Source organism: Asparagus officinalis, chromosome 4 (assembly GCF_001876935.1).
Source record: "Asparagus officinalis chromosome 4, Aspof.V1, whole genome shotgun sequence".
Lineage (NCBI taxonomy): Eukaryota > Viridiplantae > Streptophyta > Magnoliopsida > Asparagales > Asparagaceae > Asparagus > Asparagus officinalis.
In genome coordinates, this window is record NC_033797.1 from 58,935,903 (window position 1) to 58,947,299 (window position 11,397).

Sequence of the window (11,397 nt, forward strand, 5' to 3'; positions counted from 1 at the left end):
GTCGACTGATCAGTCCACTGATAACAGGTTATCAGCCTGACTTGGTTTTAAGAGTGAGTTTTAATGCTCTATAAAAAATAGTAAATAAATTCCAAAAAATATAAAACTTTGGGAATAGTTTATAAACATTTTGACAAACTTGTTTGAAAAAGAATTTTACAAAAAAGTCATCGTATTTGTGAAAATCATCATTTTAACAAAAGTACCAAAATATGAGTTTTGAAAGTGTGCACGTGTGTGTGATATTCTAAATAGCTTCAAATGAAATCTACAACTACTTACCTACATTTAAGTACTAGAGAGAAAATAAAATAGTAAATATCTCTCATATAGAAATATATTTCTTGAGTCTTGATATTGCTTTAGAGTTGATAAAGCTTCTCATTGTGTTAAGTGTTCTTGGTAAACATTGCTTCATCACTTTGCCTCCACCTCCTTTAGATATTAACGTTGTAGCTCATATTCCATCCAATCCTTCATAAATGGTACTAACTAGCTTGGTATTTATATTATCTATAATATCACTCAATAAGTAATTAGTACCGATAATGGTAGTTATAAATCATCATTAAAACATAAGGGCTAACATTTGCGACTTCCAGTAGGCGAAGTCTGAGCCGTCAAACTTCTCGATCCTAGATTTAATTTCCTCTGCCATGGCTTTCACACAAATTGTTAAATAAAGCTCTGATACCAGTTGTTGGGGATTCGAAACAATCAAATCGAACCCTTGCCCTTTCGGACCTTGTGTTGAAAGTAGGAAAGTTCACCTCAAATAAAGATCAAAAACTTGCAGAAATAATAAAGGAGATGAACACACAGATTTAACGAGGTTCGACAACGTGCCTACGTCCTCGGGAGCCATACCACACAATTCTTTTGATTAATTGAAGAAGAAATATAAGCTCTTAAACTAGGGTTTTATCTCTCTGAGATTCTCTCTTTTTCTACTGTCAAAAACTCTCTTTTTTCATGTACATCCAAGCCCTAAAAATGTTTAGGTATATATAGAGTCCTGAAAGAAATAGAATCCAAAATAGTTTAGGAAACTGTTTAACTGTGTCGCGATCGATCGTGGTGGTCGACCGCGTAGGTATCGCGGTCGACCACGGTGGTTGACCGAACCACTTTCCCGAGAGCAAAAAATATTACAGTGTTGGCGCGATCGACCGACACGGTCGACTGAACTGATTCCCCAGACGAAAAATCCCTACAGGGTTGGCGCGGTCGACCGGCGCGGTCGACCGGCGCGGTCGACCGCTTTCATCTCCAGCCTCTTGTCAGCTTTTGTGCACGTTCGCGATCGACTGTCACGGTCGACCGTGCAGACCTCCTCCTGTTTTTCTCGATTTTCTTCCTCGTTTTGATTCCAGCTTCAGCTTTAACTTTGGGTCTGTACTTTAGATTAACACAAATGTCTTCTCAATTTAGAGTAACCATTCTCTCTAAAATAAAGTTTATAAAAATTTTCAACCCCTCAACCACTCGCTTTCCCCCTCTCTTTATAACCTACAGCCTTCAACCTCAAACCTTGGATTAGTTAGAGTTTCGGAAGAATACAAATCAGTCATTGATTGATTCTAATATACTCTAATTGATGGTCTCATCGATAGGCTCATTGATGAGTTCATCAGTTAGTTTGTACAAAAGTGTGATAAACTATATTGACTTTGTTGACTTCGTCTTTGGGCTTTTAGGCTTCTTGTAGGCTTTAATATAGTCTTCAAAAATTAGGAGAATTAGTCCATTTAGGTTTTTATCCTTTAAATCTTTATTATCTGCAAATTAAGAACATAAAATTATTAGTAGGTACATTTATTCAAAATAAAATAGATAATGAGGGTATAAAAGTATAATAAAATATAATAATTAGGAATATTCCCTATAATATCCTCACTTCAAACTAACAGAAGGTGCTAATATTCCAGATTTGGACAAATTCGGGTATTTAAGTGCTATATTTTACAACTTGGGTTATTTAAGTGTAAGTATAGTGAAACAATAGGGTATTTAAGTGTCATTGCTAAATATTTACGTGCAACTTTTAAAATTTTTAGGATATCTTAGCGCAAGTCTTAAAAACTTTAGGACATCTAAGTGCAAGTTTTAAAACTTTTAGGGTACTAAGTTCTGCTATAAAATAGTGAGGGTATATAAGTAAAAGTTTTACAAACTTTAAGGTATATAAGTGCTACCATAAAAAGTGAGATTTATGTGAGAATATACAAGTACAACATACTTGAAGCTATAGGGTCTTTAAGTGCAATTAAGCCAGAAAGATAAGAACGCTTACATGTTATTGATGATGTCCACGAGGCCATTACGGTTGCAATAATTAGATACTTATTAATTTGATAGAGTACTCTACTGAGCGGAGCCAAAACCTAACACCAAACAGTGAGAGCATTGGCTTCACAGAGATGCTAATAAGATGTCATGAGACTAATATTACTTAAAAAGGAATCCTAATGATTCAAAACTTCCCCCAATCACATTCCTGCCTAATTGTTCTTTCCTTATTATTGGTTGTTTATGAATAACTTCTCACCTCCTTTACTTATTTATAATACACAAAGTTATGACAATAATGGTAACTATCCTGGCTAATGTCTAGCAGTACTCATACTAAGTAGTGAGCATTTGACTGATAAAGATATAGATTATCTAAATAAAACTATATTTATATGACACAGGCAAAGGATCTCAGGCTAATTAATGAAACTAGAAGAGGACAGGTGTATGGAAGAGGGAAGAGAGCTCACTTTGTAGTGCAAAAGACATTCAAGTAAAGTGATGGAGAATGATTTCCCTATATAAAAGCCAAATGCGCATAGGCGAGTTCACAAAGGCATGAGTCATCCCTCCATAAAGTCATCAGAGTCTTTATTTAGTTAATTTAAAATATTAATTATTGGTAATTAAACAACCCAGCTAATTGAGTTAGGAGAAATTCTGAACTTACAGCACGGACGTGTACGACTTATCACACTTTTATATATACACACACAAAGTTTGATGCACGTGCAATGCACATGGTTAAATGCTATGATTAAGTATTTTTGATTTATTTCTTTACTAAAATTTATTCATCATCTCTACTTTGATTGTTTTTGCTCACTTATGTCTTTAAACTTTAGTATTGTGATTAATTATTTTATTGAATGTTTGTTTGAATGGGCTACACTAAATTTAAAATTTTCATGTTAATAATTGAATTGACAAGAAATAAATATAATCTAAAAGCTAATTTAAATTTTCACGTTATTTGGATTGACATGAAACCAAGTTTGACTTGAGAAAATATAACGTTGTAAAAGTGAAAAACGCTTAAAAAATAGTTGTTATAAAAGAATGATGAATAATTAAAGCCAATAAGTCAAGATGATTAATTAAAAGTGGGCTAGAATGAAAATAAAGAGAATATAAATTTTGTTGCTAATCATTGATAGAATTCAGAAAAAATAATAAAGTAAAGATAAATGCTAACTCTAGTGCACTTTTATATGATAAGAGCTTCCACATAACTATATAAAAATATTAAAAGAGTTCATGAAAATCTCTTCTAAAGATTCTTGATTTTACTCAAAAAATTAAGTTATTCTATAAAATATTCAATAATTTAAATTTGTGTTATATTTATAAAGAGGCTTGATTGAGATGTTTTAATTTTAGCAGCTTATTCTATATGAGCCTTATATATTTGCTTTAAAGTGTAATATTTTTTTCTTTATCATGTTATATGAATATTTGCTTGGTTTACTTATCATTCTCTTATTTCTTCAATAAGTTATATCTTTGGATTGAGATATATATTATTAACATAATTTCCGATGATATGCACATCTTTCCTACAAATTTGAGACAAATATAAGGTAAATTTTATGTTTAGTGGCCTTCAATAAAAATTTTAGTTGTAAAATATGTTACCTTCATATTTAAAGTTCTTGAAATTTGATAGTACTATTAAATGCTTATCTTTGATCATATCCTTAAAACTTGATCATTCGTTGTTAGTTATATCCTCAAATAGGGTTACTTGCAGAGTCGTGCCACTATATAGATATAATATATAAATTTTAATTTTTTTACTTACGCTATGGTAACTAAGTATCATGTGCATACTTTTTGTCCATTATAGTGATTTTCCTCATCTTATCTAGCTTATTATATCTCACAATATAGTTGATCAGCGACTTCACTTTAGTTTCTATTACAAGATTATTTATATGTATTTTTATATTAAGTTTATGACTCCTTTAGTATTTCAAGAATAAAGTATGAAAATTTATAAGTACTTAGTAATTTTTCTTATATCTTTCACGAAGAATGCTTTTTTAAATAGGACAAAAATGTTCAATATGTTTCTCAAGGCGAACACGGTCAGTGCTTCTTTGCTAGATATACCTTTCATCAATGTCAATTCAGATGATTCATGAATTTTTTCAGGTTTTGAGTTTATTTCTTTCATTTCTCCGTTTGAAATGAAAACAACTTAGTTCTTTTAAATGATATCTCTAAACTTTCTGATAGTTTTTCTATACATAACTCATTGTATTTTTTACCCCATAAATATTATCAACGTTAGAGATAAATATTTATACATTATAATCAATTAATGCTAACCTATTATGTTATAGTCTTTTATTAATTTGTCTTCTAGCAATGAATGTTATTAGTAAAATTAGATGCAGTTCCTTAAATTTATACAGTAGTTTTAATTTTTAACCTATCATATATTTTTAAATTCTTATTCCTTAACTAGATAGTTTTAATCTATCGTAATTGTTATTTTTTACTGGCATCAACTTAGAATACTTTTAGATAATGAAAAGGGATGATAAATTTTAAATTTAAAGTAAAATTTATATATCTTAATGTAATAATATCAAACATTTCCTTAAACATTTTCTTTTTTCTATACCAAATTTTAGCCTTTTTGTGATTTTGAACTTTTAAAGGTGTGTTTTGTAATTTTTAAACTTTGATAGTATTTCATGAAAATTTTAAATTTTATGTTGGGTGCTTATAATTTTCATGTTTCATGTGTTGGTGTTAATTTTTTAAATATTCGAATGTTTTTTGTAACTCTAAAATTTGAATGTATTTTTACAATTACTAAAATTTTGGGTTGTTTTTAAAAAAAGTAAATTTTTAGTAATCAGCTGATAATTTCTAAATTTGATATGTATTGGTTATAAGTTTTGAAATTTTATATTTTTTATAATTTTTATAACTTTGAGTTTATTTTTTTATAAATTTTAAAATTTTAAGTGCCTAAAGGACGTAATCCTTGGAATCCATCTATGTTGTTCCCAAGTTTTGAAATCTCTGAATTTTAGGATGCTTTTTTGTAATTTAAACTTTTAAGGTTGTTTCTATAATTTTTAAAATATTGAGGGTGTTAAATCCAAATTTTAAATTTTTAGATTTTATGTTTGTTTTTATGTTTTAAAAAGTCAAGGTGTTTTGTGTACTTTTAAACTTTTAAGGCAATTATATACAATTTTTGAAACTTTTAAGTTTTTTATAATACTTCGTGTATTGTTGAGCTATAGGTAGTTCATATGCATTAATGTAGGATATAATTAGTATTTGGATAGATTAGGATTTAAATGAAATATTTAAAATAATGTTTTTTAAAATTGTTGAGCTATGGATAGTTCACGTGGAATTAGATAAAATATGATTAAAATTAGAATAGATTAAAATTCAAATAAAATATTCAAAATAGTGAAGGGTAATATTGACCATAAAAAGTTTTTTCCGAACTCGTGCTTTTGAAGAGAGGATGATATGATATGATATGAATTATATATATATATATATATATATATATATATATATATATATAAGCGTCGCGGTGAGTAAGTGCAACGGCGGCGAGGGGATCTTGGATCTTCGATCCTGAGGGCCCGCGAGCACTCTTGGAAGATGAAATCTTCCTGTGCCTGTTTGGAGAGGCGGATCTGGAGGAGGAGGAAGAGAGGTACTCTTCAAACTTCTGTTGATCGAACTCGTATTCGATCTCTTCGTTCACCCGGATCTTGAAGGCCGGTTGCGTCACGACGGCCTCGGCAGCGAGGCCGTTGGCTCCCACTGTGGTCGCCAGTTTATTTTTGTCAAAAGTTGCCTTCATCATTGATTTCATTAGAAACTTCAAACGTTACAAATGAAATTTCAAACAACAAAGAATTAAAAATTACAACTTTCTTGAAAATAAACACAAGATCCGTTCGTCGTCTCTTGCTTGCGTGGGTCTTTAGCCTGTGACGGGGACGTCGATATCCGTGGACTACCTGGCAATCAGATCTGATCCAGAGCTTCGTCGATCCGCGAGGAGATCTAGAAACTTGAAGCGCCTATCTCGATAAAAGCGAGATATTTGCTCTTCTTAGTATTACCACAACGGGATAATACTAAGGATCGGGTACGGGTGATGTAGATCTGACGAAGAAACTCTCTTACGTTGAAGTGCTCGATCACTCTTCACTCCGGCAGGGCTTCGCCAATTCTCCAAAACTCCAGATCCGAAAAAATGATGCCTAAGGCTTGTATTTATAGGCATGAGGGGTTGCGGAGCGGTTAAAACCACATAAATGGCCCAAATCCGCGCTGAGACACCTTAGGGGTGTCTTGGCTTGGCCGAGACACCCTTGGGGTGTCTTGACTTGGCCGAGACACCGTAGGTGCCTCAGTTCAGCTTTGAGATGTTTTCAATGCCCGTTTGACTGTTTTCGCTGTAACTTCTTTGTCTGAACTCGGATTTGAGTGATTTCAAATGCGTTGAAAGTCTGACGAAGAGTTCTATTAGTTCCAATGGTTAGATTATCTGTAGAATGAATGAGACACGAAGGGCGTTGTTCCTTTTGTAAACATCGCGGGATTCTCGATTAACCTGTGCCTTCGTTATTCCGATATTCTGTCAGCTCACGTAGTTCGTCGGTTCACTTCAAACGTTCACCGACACCAGTCGAACTCCTGTGAACCAAATAGTGACGCTCATTATCGTTCCTTAACACTGAGCTGTTCGTGGAGACCTATAGGCAATTTTCATTGCTTACAGATACCCCCTCCAAAGAGTTCCAGACTCGTTTCTTTTATAGAAGAGGCTGGAATACTTTGGATGTGATTGATCCAGCCTTCAGTCGACGTAAAGGACCTGTAGTTAGCTTCAACTCTTGGCTCCTTTGATTTTTGGTCTATTCGATGCTTTGACGAATAACCGAAGTTCTTCCGGCACTGCGTTTATCGCCTGGCCGTCGTCAGAATCTCGAGTCTATCACTAGTGAGTTGAGTTTAGCTCGTGTCATTGAGTTGACTTTGAATTGACTATCTCTGTCATATTGTGATGACTTAAGGTTTCAGATTATCGTATGTTGACTTTTTATCACAACGCGTTGACTGGCGTTGACCTAGGGTTACGCGTTGACCGGCGTTGACTCTAGGATTTCGAACGTCGAACGTTGACTTTTTGATCGCAACGCGTTGCCTGGCGTTGACCCAGGGTTACGCATTGACTGGCGTTGACCCTAGGGTTTCGAACGTCGAACATTAACTTTTTGGTCGCAACGCGTTGACTGGCGTTGACCTAGGGTTACACGTTGACCGGCGTTGACCCTAGGGTTTCGAACGTCGTACGTTGACACAGCTTATACTCGTATGTTTACTGGAGTATACACAGTTTAAGCTCTTAAGGTATTGGAGCACGGCGGTCCCAAGTGTCGGGGTTGCAGGACCAACTGTTAAAGCTGATTCATCTACATTTGTGAATCTTATTTTAATATTGTTGGATAATCGAGTCACGAGACCAACTAACAGAGCTGATGCATCAATGACTCGCACTTATAGAATTTTTGGCAAATTTCCAGCCATCAACGGGTTTGATGAGCCTTTACCGACTACCGTTTGAGTCGGGCTAGCATGCGGATTGTCTAAATCCGTTCCGCATGTAACGTTGTGCTAAGAGAGTGAATTCTCTTAGACTTGGCGCTACGACTTCGAATACGTAGACTTCGCCATTGTCATGGGAATAGGCTACCCGGCAACGTGTGTTAGATGCTGACTTATCCCTACTTAGGCTTTGGGATAAAATACCCCAGAATCGAACTCTAGTGTCTTCTTTTACGGAAAAAGACTAAACCGGCGACGTGTGTTAGGCGTCGGCATATCCTTTCTTAGGATTCAGGATAAAATTCCCCGTACGTGTAAGGCATGGATTTTGGTGTTATTAATAATAACCTGCCACAATGTTGAATATGTGGGCGGGTGTTCTTTTTAACGGTTAAGAACTAACCTTAGGCTTCGGGATGAGATACCCCAGAATCGAACTCTGGTGTCTTTTTTCTACGGAAAAAGACTTAACCGGCGACGCGTGTTAGGCGTCGGCATATCCTTTCTTAGGATTCAGGATGAAATTCCCCATGCGTGTAAGGCATGGATTTTGGTGTTATTAATAACAACCTGCCACAATATTGAATATGTGGGCGGGTGTTCTTTTTAACGGTTAAGAACTAACCGCCAGCTCGGGTTAGGCGCAGACTTATCCCTGCTTAGGTTTCAGGATATGATACCCCAGAATCGAACTCTGGTATCTTTTTCTACGAAGAAAGACTAAACCGGCAGCGCGTGCTAGGCGCAGACTTATCCCTGTTTAGGATTCGGGATAAAATTCCTCGTGCGTATGACGCACAGACTTTAAAAGTTTGAAAAGTGGTGTCTTCTCTTGGGGAAAAGACGAACCCGATACGGGAGAGGAAGAATTTTATATCCTATCTCCCAAAGCTGAAGAGGAAGAAATTTATATTCTATCTCTAGTTGGAAAGGAGACTCGAGGTGGGATCTCCACCCCCAGAATCCGAAAAGGTGAAACTAAGAGTGAGATCTCCACTCCGAGTATCGAAAAGATTCGGATAACCCTAACTGTCGGAAGGTTTGATTATCGAACTAAAGATGAATTTCTCATTTGTCGAGAGTGAATTGTAGTTTTGGTCCTAACTGTAGGAAGGTTTGACCAAGCAGGAGTTTGAGATGACCCTAACTGTAGGAATGTTTGATCACTCGATTTGAAAGTGGACCTCTCGTTCATTGGAGGAATCGAGAGGGGATTTTGGTTTTGGTCCTAACTGTAGGAAGGTTTGACCAAGTAGGGGTTTGAGATGACCCTAACTGTAGGAAGGTTTGATCACTCGATGAAGGGTTTTGACGTTAAGTAATCAGGACTTAACACGCCAAGCTTTGGAAATTGCCATGGATTGGCGGGCTGAAAATTTAGTGGACCCACCATCAATTGACTTGATCAGTGGGGTATTTTTGTGGGGAAAGATTAATCTGTCAAAAGGATCGAATCTCGTCTCAACAAGATAACTCATGAGAATTAGTGAATTTGATAACAATAATGGAAAACATTCCAACCTTTAGAGTTTAAATGTGGATGTTTTACTTATCACTTTTATAGTGATTGGGTTATCCCTAAGAATATCACCCGTGGTATTCTTTCGGGAACTTCCCGATACATGAATAATCCACCCCCAGCTTCCCTTGTGGAACTGGGTCCGACATTGTACTCAGTTACATGACCGGGTTATCCTTAAGAATATTACATATAAAAATTCTCCAGGAACTTCCCGTGAAAGAAATGAAACAGTTTAGACTCATATACATGTTGGAGTATCAGGGAGCAGTTTAACCTCTTATACCGGTCGGAGGATTGAGAAGCAGTTTATACTCTTATACTTGTCGGAGTCTTGCCGTTCTCAATTGGCTTACCCTAGCGTTATAACGCCGGCTTCAATCAGGATTTGGATGCTGTTCTTTAAAGTAAAGCACGCCTTGGTGGGATGAAGGATCCTCCTGTGATATGCGCAGTACTTCGGATCCGCAGTATTGTCACCTTCCTCTTGATTGACGATAGGTGGTAGCTTGATCTTGTTGTTTTCAAGGAGGGACTCGAAGATGGCTGGAACGTCTTCGTCCTTGAAGGAATACTCTTTTTGGAGTTTTGGTTCCGAAGTCTTTTGCTGCCTTCGGGATTGCTGTTGTGACCTTGATTGTTGAGGCGCCTTTTGTTGCCGCTGTTGCGGTTGCGCTTGCACCTCGAATGTTTGATTCGCGTCCACAGCATTCGCATGTGCTTTTCCCTTACCTTTAGGGACAAAGTTCTGTTGCGGAGCATTATTTGCTATTTGACCCCTTTCCGCCTTCTTCCTTTTAAGGAATCGCTCGGCTCGTTCTCCTCGCACCTTTAAATCCTTCCAGGTCTTTGGCGGTGCCATTCCCATAGCTTCGAGGATGTCCAATGAAAGGTTATTGTGATAAGTCTCGAGGATAAAGTCTTCACTGACCGGATCCCCGCAATTCATTGCTTTGTTTCGGAATCTCTTCACGAAGTTTTCGACTGTCTCACCATTCTTCTGCTTCTCATCAAATAGAGTGCCGATTGAGACCTCGGTGTCGTCGTCGAAGAAGTTCGTTAGAAACATATCCTCCATGTCGTCCCAACTGCTGACACTCCCTGGCTTGAGGCGACGATACCAATCGAAGGCCGCTCCGCGAAGAGTGCCAACGAATGACCGCACCATTCAAGTCCTTCATTTTCTTGTCTTCACTCGCATCTGTCTTTGAGTGGCTTCTGGGAGAGGTAACGTGGTCTTCCTTCGCATTATCATTCGAGGGACCGCCTCCATTATTGTTGTTGACAGGAGGGATAGTTATGTTGACATTATCCTCTTCCCATTCATTCTCCTCTTGATTCGTATTATTGCGACGACTGGGTTCTCCTTGGTGAGTTGTCAGTGCCGTGATTTGCTGGTCATGCATCTCTCTCATCTGCTGCATAGCCATCTCCATCTCGAACTTGAATGCCTCTTTCTGCTTAGTCAAGGCATCTTCAAGCATCTTGGTTACTTGTTTGGCGCTGATCATAAGTGACTCGTAGGGTTGTCCTGCACTAGATGCCGTGCCGTCGGACGCTATAGCCGAGCAGGAATCTGAACCATCATCTGACACCTCCTCTTCCAAAGGAAGTCCTTTTTGCATCCTTTGGTAATTCCTTCGCCTATTGGTCCCTGATCGCAATCGAGTCATACGCTGGGACATTTCGGCAAACTGATCTGGGCTAAAACGTCGTGTCGATTTGCCTCTGCCGGTCATATTAGCAGACACTTCTAGGAATTCGTCCTCTTGGCGAACAGGTTTCTTCCTACGAAAACGCCTTGGCTTGGTCTCGGACGTTCTGGTGGAAATTCTCTCGAACACCGAAACTCTCCTTGGGGCTTTAGTGCAGCAGCATTCTGATAGCACCGCCTTGATTATGTTGGCACACGAACAGTGAGAATCCGTGTCTTTGGTGTTTCTCTCCCGAGACTTATCCATACCCCCAGCTCTATAGTACAACTCGTC